At 37.8% G+C, this 12,769-nt stretch overlaps 1 pseudogene; it reads right to left on the bottom strand.

Annotated features, from left to right (window-relative positions):
* Positions 1–9,722: 9,722 nt before the first annotated feature.
* Positions 9,723–12,416, bottom strand: LOC110321363 (annotated as a pseudogene).
* Between the last annotated feature and the right edge of the window lie 353 nt (positions 12,417–12,769).

Below are 12,769 nucleotides of genomic sequence, written 5' to 3'. Positions count from 1 at the left end.
TTGGTCTTGCAAACTTTATATGACCCAGCACAGGGGAATGCCAGGGCCATGAAGTAGGAGTGGGGAGAAAGTAGGGGAGCAGGGGCAGTGGAGGATATAGGGAACTTTCCAGATAGCATTTGAAATGTAAATAAAGAAAATATCTAATAAAAAATAGTAAAAAAAAAAAAAAGAAAAGAAAAAAAAGAAAGAGGCTGTAAAAATATAATCTCTTTGGCAGATACAGCCACTGAAGTCATAAACTGAAACCAGCTGTGGATATCTGCATAATGTCTACACAGAAATGGACCTGCCAACATCCAGGCATGGATGGAAAAAGGTCCAAGAGGTATCATTCTTATGTTTAAACTATTGATAGACTCTCATAGACAGAGTATCATTGCCTTTGGTTGATACTGACTGTGGAGTTCACTAGGCTCCATTCAAGCTAATGCTCATAGAGACCCCCCTGGCTAAACTCAAAAGCCACAATGTAAATAAAAAACTTGGGTTTAGAACAAAGACTTTTATGGCAAATGGGATTTTATAAGGATGAAAGATGGAAGGGGTGGGCAAGACAATAATAATATGTTCTATGCTTGTATGAAGTTTTGAAAGAATAATCTTAATGAAATAATTTAAAAAATTAAAGTAAAGCTATTTACTTAGCTCCAAGTTCTGAATATTTGTGGGTACAGTACCAGCTTCAGCATCATCCTGCTAGAGGATGAATCCTAGTGATGAAGCCCGTGCTCAAGAGAGAAGTCACACTGTAATCAAAAAATTGGAATGTGATTAAAAAGGTCTGCTCTCTCTTCATATGACAACCACCTCATGATGGTTATCATCTTGGTACCCTGATGCTGGGCTGTGGTTATAAGGGAAGAGGGGGGAGTAAGAGACTCAGCATCTGGCCAGAGTTCCTGTGCTCTGGGTGGGCAGATGTAGGAGGACTGCTGGATGATTTTCATGCGGCCCGGGGTGGGCATCTGGCTGTGTGAAGCCACTGACCCACACGGTGAGGGATGAACAAGGGACAGGTTCTCAGTCTCTGGAATCCCACACTGGATATGACAGAGGAGCTGAGAACAGAATGGGGGTCCTGGGGATATGGGAAGAGGGCAGAGGGAGAGAGATTCCCACGCAGGGGAGAGTCTTCAGTGCGGGCCTTGATGAACATAGACAGTCTATAGTTTTAGAGCTTTATTGTAGAAAGACAGAAGGAAAGAGAAAAGCTGGAGAGAGAGAGAGACCGGCCATGGCCAAGAGGAGAGAAGGGGGAAAAGGAGAGGGAGAAGAAAGGCTAGAGAGTAAGAAAGCTTAAAGAGAGAGAGGTAAAAGCTTAGTAAGAGAGAGAGCTTAGAGTGAGAGTAAGGAAAGTAAAAGCTTAAGAGATTAAGAGACTGAGGAGGGACAAAACAGCCCCTCTTATAGTGGTCTTGTTATCTTGCTCTTTCTAGTTAACTGGGAGGAGTCTAGCCTGAAGGTCAGAAGCTTGGGACATTGTCTACATGACTGCTAGCCATGAGCCTCTCCTGTGTGGGTGGTAACTTCGACAGGAGCCAGGGGTCCAAGAGACATGAGGGAAAGACTTCTGTCCCATGTAGGTGAAAATTATCACCACCAGGTTTCACTGGGGTCCACACCTCAGCTCGACTGTAGACCAAGCTGTCTGTGCATAACCCATTGCCCCATACCCTGAGATGCATATCACTTCTTAGTTAGGGTTTCCATTACTATGAAGAGATAGTATGAACAGAGCAACTCTTACAAAGGAAAACACTTCATTAGGGATGGCTTACAGTTTCAGAGGTTAAGTCTGTTGCCATCATGGTGAGAAACACGGCACATTCCAACAGACATGGTGCTGGAAAAGGAGCTTAGAGTTCTACATCTTGATCAGAAGTCAGTAGAACGAGGGTGAAACACATTGTTCAGACTTGAGCTTATGAGACCTCAAACCTGCCCTCACAGTGATACACTTCCTCCAAAAATGCCATACCTATTCTAACATGACCACACCTCCTAGTAATGCCACTCCTTTTGGACCAATCATTCACACACCACTTTATAGGAGCCATTCCTATTCAAGCCATTACAACTTCATTCCAAGGGCAATGTCTACAATGCCCTGCATGCAGGCCCTGATTTTAAAGGTCTCACCATCTTCTCAAGGCAACCAAAACGAATAGGAGTCCAGTATATATGGATCATGACAGGACAAAAAAACACCTAAACCATTTTATTTTCTATGCTGCCCAAAGATAACTTCTTTATAACATGCAAACATGCATTTATTTTAGCCCGTTTATTATAAATGATTCTGAATATTGATTTTGAACACGTTGAAACATTGTTCAAAATTTAAAGTGAAAATCCTGTTCTAGAATTTTCCTCACCTGTAAGTTGTAAAATCAAACTGAGGTAAATAGTTGGAAGATATAGTTGTGTAGCAAGAAGAGGGTAAATATTCTAATTTCTGTAGACAAAAATAGAAAGGAATATGTAGCCCAAAACAAGGGAAATACCAGCAGGACAGATACTAAATCTTGACTTTCCAAGCCTGGTATCTTATATACACTGGAACTGCATTCATCCTCAGCAGCATCTCCTGTATGTCTGGATACAAGCCAAATAATTAGTTTCTAAAGCTATCTTTGCACATCCTCTTCAACTTTTGCTAGCAGACCTTGAACATTTCAAACAGGCCTTTCTTCCTGAGATCTTCATGGTAGCTCTGTTATAAAGATTCAACACCCTTGGAGATATGAGTTCTCCCCAGCTACATCTAAATTCTAATCAATCTCTGGGATTTTCCTTTAGAATCATGGTGGAAACTGTCCTGAGTTATGCCCTTTGCCTTCTTCATTGTTGCAAAGGGAGCCTCATGTGGATGCATCTACATCATGCTGATGCAGATACATCTGTTGACAGAGAGTTTACTTGAATGATGGACATTCCATATTTAAAAAAAAAAAAGTATCTAAAATGTTTTGATTTTTTGATTAAATCAATTCATTCTGCTTCATAGACAGGGCGAATTAAATTGTTTTGGTAATTTTTTTTAATCTTTTGATTTATAAGCAGGGCTTTTAGGTTGCAATTTTTATCTGAAAACATGCCTCACTGAGTCAAACATGGAAGTGGTGTGGGGGAAGAGCACTGGATTGCTCTACAACACACCACATACTTATTTTGTCCAACAGGGATTTTAAAAAGGATCTTCAGATGATAATTATTATCTGCTTCCTGGTGGCAACTGCCCTATTTTAGCTGCATAGAATTTCTGATGTCCCTTATGACATTTTTCCCCCTGTGGTTTCCTAGTTGATGGGACTAAAGAGAAGGAATTCAAACCTAAACTGGTTTAAATTAAATGTGAGGAAATAATAATCCACAGTGTAAGGACCTAGGTGCCAAGTTTTAGGGAGAAATGGGTAAAAACAACCAAGTTATAAATCATTCAAAAAGAGGGATTTATGAAGGAAACAGCAAGACAACTCCAAGTACAGTTTCTCTGCTGGGTGCTGCTCCTTGGAACAGTTATGATAAATCATGCGATGGATGGAGAGAAAACTACATTCTCTTAACTTCCGAAGGAGTGTCTCTAGAGACTCCTCCTGTGCACTTATGCATGCAGATGCCTTCCTTTATTACAGACCTATGCAGTGTGCCAACTGTGCTGTACTTACTACACTCTGCTGAACAAGTTAGGCATCTGTGTATGATCAGATGGTTAGTCACAGTGTATTCTTCATTTTAATTTGGGATATTCTGTATTTGTACACAAAGTGCTAGAACTTTAATACATGGATACATTGTGCTGTGAGAAAAGCACTTCACCTTGAGATCACTGTTGCAGCTACTAGAAACAAATGCCAAGTCGGTTAGAATGTGACTTACATTGTTAGAAAGAAAATAACTATGATGTAAAACTTTCATCTAAAGGTTTTCTACTCCATTTTACAGTTTATTGGAATGCTTCCTTCTCTGTGATTCCATCATTGTGTTCACTGTGGAGCATCATTTTGGTCATGACCTAATTGAGAATGGGTCTCTCTGGTTTCCACTTAGAGTTTTGCTCTCTCCATTTCCATTTGTATTACTTAAATGGTCGTAAACTTTTCAGGAAAAAAGTAATGGTAAGTCAAGAAAATTAAAGAAATGATAGAAGAAATGGAAGGCACTGCTTACAGTTAAAGAGGCATGAGGGAGCTGACTACAAAGAGAGCATAAGAATGTATTACAAGAACAAACAAACTTGCACTTGGGTAATGCAGCCTTCAAATAGAATCTTGACATTTTAGACTTCTGGCACCAACACAACCTACACAGTTAGTAACAGAGAAGTTACCAGACAGAAAGCACAGCCCAAATCCAACAGAATCTGTGTGTTTGAGTCCAACATTCTTCAAAGCCTTAGCAGTCATTCTGTATCAAATATCCCACAGAAGGCAAGCTTCTTTCAGAGTTTCAGAGCAGCACACACAGAATATTAAAATATTTCCAAATTTTCAGGGCATTTTTTACAAGATAATCAGGCATAATTATTTTCAAAGGCCATTTTTTAGGAGAATAAACTAAATCAATATGAAAATATCGTTACTTTTTCTAAAAATGGAGCAGAAATAATTGTGCCTCGGTATTTGGTAACACAATTTGAATAGAGAAAAGGAAACTAAAAGTTTTATTTTAATTAAATAATTTTTGATGTAGATTATCTTTAAACAATAGGTATTTATTATGTCATCCATAAAACAATAAATGGATGGAAAAGCATGTCCACGAGACATAGAATATTTATTTTATTTAAAAAAAATGTTTCCACAGACCTAAGCATCAAGAAACAATGCCTATTCTGACTGCGTGCAATAAGGATTGCATTGGGCATGAGGAAATTGTTTGGAAACATTTCTAAGCTGGCTATATTCTTGTAGAGCTTGCTTATAGACATAAGGATGAGGAAAGAGAAGGAAACTTAAAGGTGGCCAGTAATCCCACAGAAATCATTTAATATCAAGAAGAGGAAAGAACCGTATTCTTTTTTATTTATTTATTTATTTATTTATTTATTTATTTATTTATTTATTTATTTATTGTTATTTTCTTTATTTACATTTCAAATACTATCCGGAAAGTTCCCTATACCCCGCCCCCGCCCCTGCCCCTGCCACTACTTGGCCTTGGCCTTCCCCTGTGCTGGGTCATATAAAGTTTACAAGACAAAGGGGCCTCTCTTCCCAATGATGGCCGATTAGGCCATCTTCTGCTACATANGCAGCTAGAGACACGAGCTCATGGGGTACTGGTTAGTTCATATTGTTGTTGCACCTACCATATTCTTTTTAGTTTTAGCACTTGTGTGAAATTTAGCTAGGGTATGATGCAGTAGGTGGACATAGTATATAGCCGATTGAGTTCACCTATTTTTTACTACATGTGTGGGTAGCCCTGTATCATTGAAACCAGAGAACTGGGTTTTATGTATAACTTCAGAAGCTCTGTATTAAAATAGGCAGTTTCCAATACACCTAAAACTTTTTCTCTCCCTGTGTTTACACATAACAAATAAGAGAAAAGGAAAAGCAACACTCCTGGTTAATTGCAAGGTGCTGCTCCTCACAGGGAGACTTTGATTTCTGATCTGGAGTCAAAAGAAGTAGCAGCTGATGAGGCAGGAGAGCAGCGGGCTGCATCCAGAGTTTTCACCTTGCTGTTGCCACTAATTAGCTGTCTGACCCCGAACATCTCCATGTCCCTGAATTTGAACTTCCTCATCTGTAAAATGAGGCAGCTGTTGATCCCTGAAGTCTTTTCTGGCATCAGCAGTCTATGTAAGCTACAAGCTCTGGAAGCATAGAGAGATTCGTATTGACCTACATAGGTGTATTTTTCTATTCTTTTTGCATTTTTCCTTTGCTCCAGTAACCTTGACTGGCATTGTTTATAGCTACAACCTGTGTGACAGGGTGACTCAAAATGATCGTGCTCAAGAATAAGACACCCCACCACAGCTAATTAGCAAGACCCACAATCAGAAATGTCTCCTGGTGATGGGCTGTCAGTGATTTCTTGGGAATGAATTTCAGGGGTGCATATTTGATTGTGAATATATATCCTACACTGTGAGATAATCAATATGAATTTCAATAACATTTGGATAAATCACTAGAGGGAAAATGTCAGTAGATTTCCTTATTCTACTTGTGTTATAGATAATAAACAATGGGAAAAGCTCACTGATGAAAAAAATAAAGTCCACTTGTGAAAGTATTTATGTGAACTAATATAGTGCACATAAATATATTTTAATTACTTCTATACAAATCAGATAATGAATACAGAAATAAAATCATCTGTATAAATGTGTGTGTGTGTGTGTGTGTGTGAGTGTGTGTGTGTGTGTGTTTGTGTGTGTGTGTGTGATTAGCACTAATTTTAAACAAAGTTCCTAGAATCTGTAACTCAAATCCAGGTTTGAGTTTACTCTTTTAATCACTAACTTGTCTGCTGTAATATCTTGTAGACATGTTGATATATTGTAGTTCATTGTTCTAACATGATCAATTTGCACTTCATTTGACATTTTGAATAAAACTGTGACAAGTATTTATGAGCAATATCTCTGAAATGTAATTCAAAAAATAGAATTTTGTCCTGTACATATTAAACTGTTTATCCTTGGCACATGGTTAGCATAAGGTAGTGAAAATGAAACCAATGTGAATATTTCATGGTGTCAAATTAATAAAAATTTATGACCAGCACTTTCAAATGATCTTTTTGAAAAGTCCTTTGCTGCTGTTGTTTATAGAAATACAATATGAGGGAATAAATCAATATAAACAAAGATATGCTACATAGTAGGGTCTTAATTGGTCAATCCTGGCATAACATTCAAATTTCCACTCATAGACACCCAAACAGACAATCATTTGTAAACCACTAAAGCAAATATTTTATCCTCAGTTTGTTTTTTCCACTTTATCTCCAACAACTGAAATGGCTTAGAGGTAAAATTTGACTTAAAATAATGCCTTTAGAACACACCCACATGGCAGATTAAATGGGTAATCTCTGAGAGTTAAAGACTTTCCAAAATAAAAATATTCATTAGCAGCAAAACATGGTATAATAATTATAATAATTACAATGTTACTTAGAGTCTACAAACCTTTATCTTTTTTCCTTTTTTTGTGGGTGTGCAGTTCAACTTTTTACTTTAATAAAATCAGAATATGCACAGTAAATGCAATGCTAGTAACTAAACTAATACAATAAACAACTACTAAAGCTATAGTGACTTGAGGGTCGATCTTTACATTCAGCAAGTTTAAACCCATTCCTAATTTTGAAACATAACTGAAAATATTGCTTGCTGATAAAACTTGCTCAAGTGCTATTGCTGAATCTACAAGTCACTGAATATGTCAATACAACAAAGATAACCACATGTTTGAGGATTGCAATGTGCAACAAACAACTAAACAAAACTCACACAACAAACATCTGAGAATCTAGACACTTCATATCAGTGTTTTGAAGTGTTTCCTTAATATCTTAAGACAAGTGAATTAAACCCTTGGCATGATTTAGTTTCAAGTCGCCAATTTTGTTTTTACTAACATCAGAAAGTTATGGCTACATGGCCAATACCAGGTCTGCTTAATTTGACTTAAGAGTTTATTATGACAACATTAAAAGCTCACACTACCATGAAATATATAATTTCATGCATATGGTGATATTCAACATTCAAGTGTCAATATTTTAGTACTGTCTTTTGGGAAAGTTTCTTTAAACTTTCAAAGAATCACTTTTAGGCTTATAAAAATAAATATTTGTCAAAATATTCAATAAATATTACATAAGACAAGCAGCAAAAATATCTAGAAATCTGTCACGTGCAAAATTTTCTTCCCAACTATCATTCCCCTGGTCCCTAATAAATTTTAGAATCTAGTCCCATCCCTTTCCTAGACAAGCTGCGTTCAACAATCTCCAAGAGACAAATAAGATTGGAAGTTTAAGGACACGCACACAAGACATATATATAAAATTCTCTGAATGTGCAATAAAAGAAGTACTTTGTAAAAAGTTATGGGCAAAATGTACAAGGGCCTAAACCTAGACTAATTGAAATAGCACCATAACAAACGACCTCAATACTGTCAAGTGCACCTACTTAATAAAAGTTTTAGAACAAGGCACAATACACTTGAAAATCTATTGCATTTAAGGAAATTTTTGCCATCATCCTATACCACGGTAAAAAGATTGAACATTTTGATCACTGCATTCTGGTCACAAAATTATCCCAGAATTCTCAGTGGCATAGGCATTTTACTTGTGGACAATGCTCATCTTTGGCCAGATTTAGCATAAACAGACTATAAATACAATGGAAACCTATGCAACTAATACTGACTAACCTGCACTGTAGAGAAGAAGTGAAACCTTGTGCAGTTATGTACATATTTCCAACCTATGTGATCTCAGATTTCAGTCTGTTATTCGTCTGAAGCCATTTGTTTTTGTGGGGTTTTGTTGTTGTTGTTGTTGTTGTTTTTTGGTTTTTTTTGTTTTTTTTTTTGTTTTTTTTTTTTTGTTTTTTTTTAGAAAGTCTATAGTAAGTCAGTTTAACATCACAATGCAGCTTGAACAGAGCAATGTGAGTTGGGATTTAAAGTAAAGGCTGCTGCATAATTCTTCCTGTTCACGCCTATCTTGAACAAAAACCATCAACACTAGCATGCGTTATTAGACCAGAAATCATCCAGAGCCCTAGGTGAGGGCTGGTCATTGCTGTGGTCAGCCATTATTCCATTTCATTTTTTTTTTTATGGCAGGCATTTAAAAAGTCTAAGTAGGTGAATTCTCCTAAACCTATGTCAAGTTATCAGACCTTTAAACTTTCCCTGTAATAACATGCTCACATTTGGCTAGCTCATAGTTAACAATCTGCCGAAAACTTTAAAGAGGAATTGCTGTCTTTACTTGCATTAACTTTGAGAACAGTGCTTTGAATGTATGCATGCATCCATACATCACCTCATCATGACTGGAATGGCTTGTTTAAAGACAACTATCAGACTCTAAATACCTATCCAGGATAGAGTGAGTAAATCAGAACGTTTAACTTAATACAGTTTTCCACATTAGAAACTAACTACATTAATATGATTCAAAACATTTGTTGTTTATTTTCCCCCAGTCTGCAAGTATCAAAAGCCTTAAGGCAGGCTACCACTTGAGTTTTTCCTTATATTATTTATGGATGAATTGATGAGTCCTGTTAACTTATATCACACCTGTATGCCAAGGTTTGATTTTAGCCCAAGTTCAGTAAATTTATTTTGTCAAAAACAATTGGAATCTTGAGCATTACTGAGCCAACAGGACATCAAAATAAAACGTTGTCTAAAGTTAAAGGCACAGTACATTAACAAACAAATGATCCTCAGTCACAAAATTATAAATGCAGTTTGGGATAGGGGTAGGGGAGAGGGGAGTTATTCCAAACTACAGCAATAAAGTCTTCAAACCTTCAGAACAGCGCGGCTGATTGTTCCTTTCATCTTTGCTGGTGACCTTAAGCTCCCTTAAAAAAAATAGATTTCAGTGGAGACTCACAGCTGGTAATGTACTGCGATTTCTTGAAGTTACACAAGGTATTGTCTGGCTAAGTGACATGTGGTTTCCATATTAGCTTGTTTGGAAGGGTGACCTACTACAAAGCAGGCTCAGTTACCCCACTGGTCAACACCCTGGGACATATATTTTCTTCTTCCATATCACTCACTGTTGTAAAAGCCTCCATAACTGCCTCCACCACTCTGCTGCCATCATGGCCACCTCCACCACTTTGACTGCTGCTTGCATGGCTGCTGCTGAAGCTGGAACTGCTGGCACCGCTACTGTGTCGATAGTCTCTGGCACCAAACCCTCCACTAAATCGACTGCTCTTAGAACGTCCAGAACTGCTACCCTTGGTGTTCAAAAGCCATGTTTTCTAACCAAGATGGCACTAACTGTTATGCTTTAACAAGAAGATCCAGTAAATCCTTAGTGATATTTATATTCCTTTCATTAAAGAATGAGGTGGCAAGAACAAGCTTTCCCACAGGCTCTGTATGGCCTATGTGATGCACATATTCTTCGATATCACTAGGTAGGTCAAAACTAATAAGATGCTTCACATTTGAAATATCCAGTCCTCTTGCTGCTACTGCTGTAGCCACTAGAATCGGGCTTTTCCTGAGAAGAACTGGTGAAGGGCCAATTCCCTATCTTCCTGAGAACGGTCTCCATGGATACTGATTCAAGCATATCCTTCATGGTGTAAGAAATCCTCCAGCGAATCTGCCCCCTTTTTGGTCTCCACAAACACTAGGGTCAGGGAATCCTTGTCTGTTGCATTTAGTAGGTCAAGCAGAAATGACCTTTTGTCTAGTTCCTCCACCTAAACCACATTTTGTGTGATGTTCTCTGAAGTAGACCCAACTCTTCCTATAGCCAGAAATATGTACTCACCTAAGAAATCATGGGCCAGCATCTGTATTTACTTAGGAAAAGTAGCACTAAACATCATAGTGTGGCGGACACTTTTTGGAGGCATAGTGTCTTGTTTAACTATTCTACGAACCTGAGGTTCAAACCCCATATCTAACATCTGGTCAGCTTCATCTAACATCAGGTAATTGCAGATGTCTTACCCGATCTTCCCTCTCACCATCATGTCCACTAGAAGTCCTGGAGTGACTCCTAGCAAGTGGCATCCACTTTCTAAGTCTCGAATCTGCTGACCAATTTCAGCACCGCCATAAACCATGCAAGGAATGACTCTAGATCGGTATGAGAATTTTCTGGCTTCCTCATAGATCTGCACTGCCAGTTCTCTGGTTGGTGAAAGAAACAAGGAGATTGGATACTGTTTACAACGCCCATATCTTCCACTTTCCTTCATAGACCTCAGAGCCTCTTCTGGACCACCAGCCTAAATCTGACTCAAGATGGGCAAGAGAAATGCTGCAGTTTTTCCAGAGCCTGTTTGAGCACAAGCCATCAAGTGTCTTTTCTCTTTGATAATAGGAATAGCTAGCTTCTGCACTGGAGTTGGGCAAGTATCACAAGTAAGCTCAATGTTTCCCATAATAATTTCCCCCATCTCAACATCACTGAAACTTTCAATGTGTGGAGGAGTTGTTGCCTGTTGCTTCAACTGGAATGTCATCATATTTCTCAAAGTTAATCCCAGTATTGCCTCCAGAAAAGAGTTCATTTTCCAAGCGTTCACTTGGTGGGAGTGGCTTTGGCCAGTCATCTTCATCTGATTTGTCACACCAGCGACTATTTCCACCTCTTTCAAATTTGCCAGAGGCACTTCTATCTCCATGGCTGCCAATGCCATCATAGTCTTCCCGTCCATGATCATCAAACCTTTCCCTTGATTCATTTCCACGATCTACAAAGAAGCTAGACTTCCCTCTAGAATCACCACGTGACCCAAAACTGCAGTTTGCATTCTTATCTTTACTAGAACTCCACCCTGAACTGTCTTTGTCATAGAATCCTTTAGTAGTTTCTCTGTTCCTTAAATGAGGAAGGATGTAGCACCCTTTGCTTGCTGTACTTCCTCCAGTTTGATTATCTGAAGAGTTCAGGTCTAGGCCAGCAAAGTGCTGGTCCAGCCAGAGCTCATTTTCCACTGCCACATATGACTCATCCCTGAAGAGTGCTGAGAAGTCAGAGCCTTCTGCTGCTGAGCAAATGATGGCTTTAACGCAAAGTCACTCTCATGGAAGAACTGTGACTTTTCTATCTTTTTTCTTTATCAAATAACAGTTAAAGGGGAAAAGAATTCTATAAAATTGCATATTTAAAATTCCTAAAATACTTTCAGTAAGGAGCAGTAAGGTCACTAGTAAACTTTTCTCAAGAAAATATAATTAATAGAGAATTTTATCTGCAACAAATACCATGAACAACTGAGACACAATGCATAGATCTACCCAAAAATAAATGTTCAGTGGGACCTCCCATATCCAGCAGGAAAGGTGTATGTCATTCACAATTTGAGAAAGATTAGAGATAAGATTCAGACAATCTAGCTAAACCAATGTGAATCCAAATTCATTAGATTTTCCAAAGTATTATCAAATGTGATGGCTATTCATGATTGTCAAGAATAACTAAATAACTTGGTTGTTTGGAATTAACTAAAATCCCAAAGTGAGTGTCACACATCTAAGGAATTTCTGCTCAATTAGAATTAGGTTGATCCACTTCAAATCTGAGTCTTTGAAGTAGTAAGATACATACCTTAAGTTCAGATCTTGAAGTGGGAAGAAGGGGCAACATTTAATCTGGATCTTGAGATGGGAAAGCACATCTTTAATCTGAGACACACCTTCTGCTGGAACCCTATATAAGGACATGGTAAAAGAATGATTTGCCCTTTACTTGTTTGCCTTCACCTGGCTGGCAATCATTGGCATTAGAGCCTACTTCTTTGGGATCTCAGCATATAATAAAGATTAGCTGAGATATTCAGCTTTTTGAACTGAATAACTACTGGATTCTTGGGAGTTTCCATTCACAGGCAGTCATTATTGGATTAGCTTGGCTACAGCCTGTGAAGTATTTTAATAAATTTCATAGATTATATATATATATATATATATATATATATATATATATATATATATATATATATATGAGAGAGATTCATTTTATAAATTCTGTTATTCTAGAGAACCTTGACTAATAAAGCAAATAAAACCCAATAAAG

The sequence above is a fragment of the Mus pahari genome, chromosome 5 (assembly GCF_900095145.1).
Source record: "Mus pahari chromosome 5, PAHARI_EIJ_v1.1, whole genome shotgun sequence".
Lineage (NCBI taxonomy): Eukaryota > Metazoa > Chordata > Mammalia > Rodentia > Muridae > Mus > Mus pahari.
This window is presented reverse-complemented; position numbering and strand designations above follow the sequence as displayed.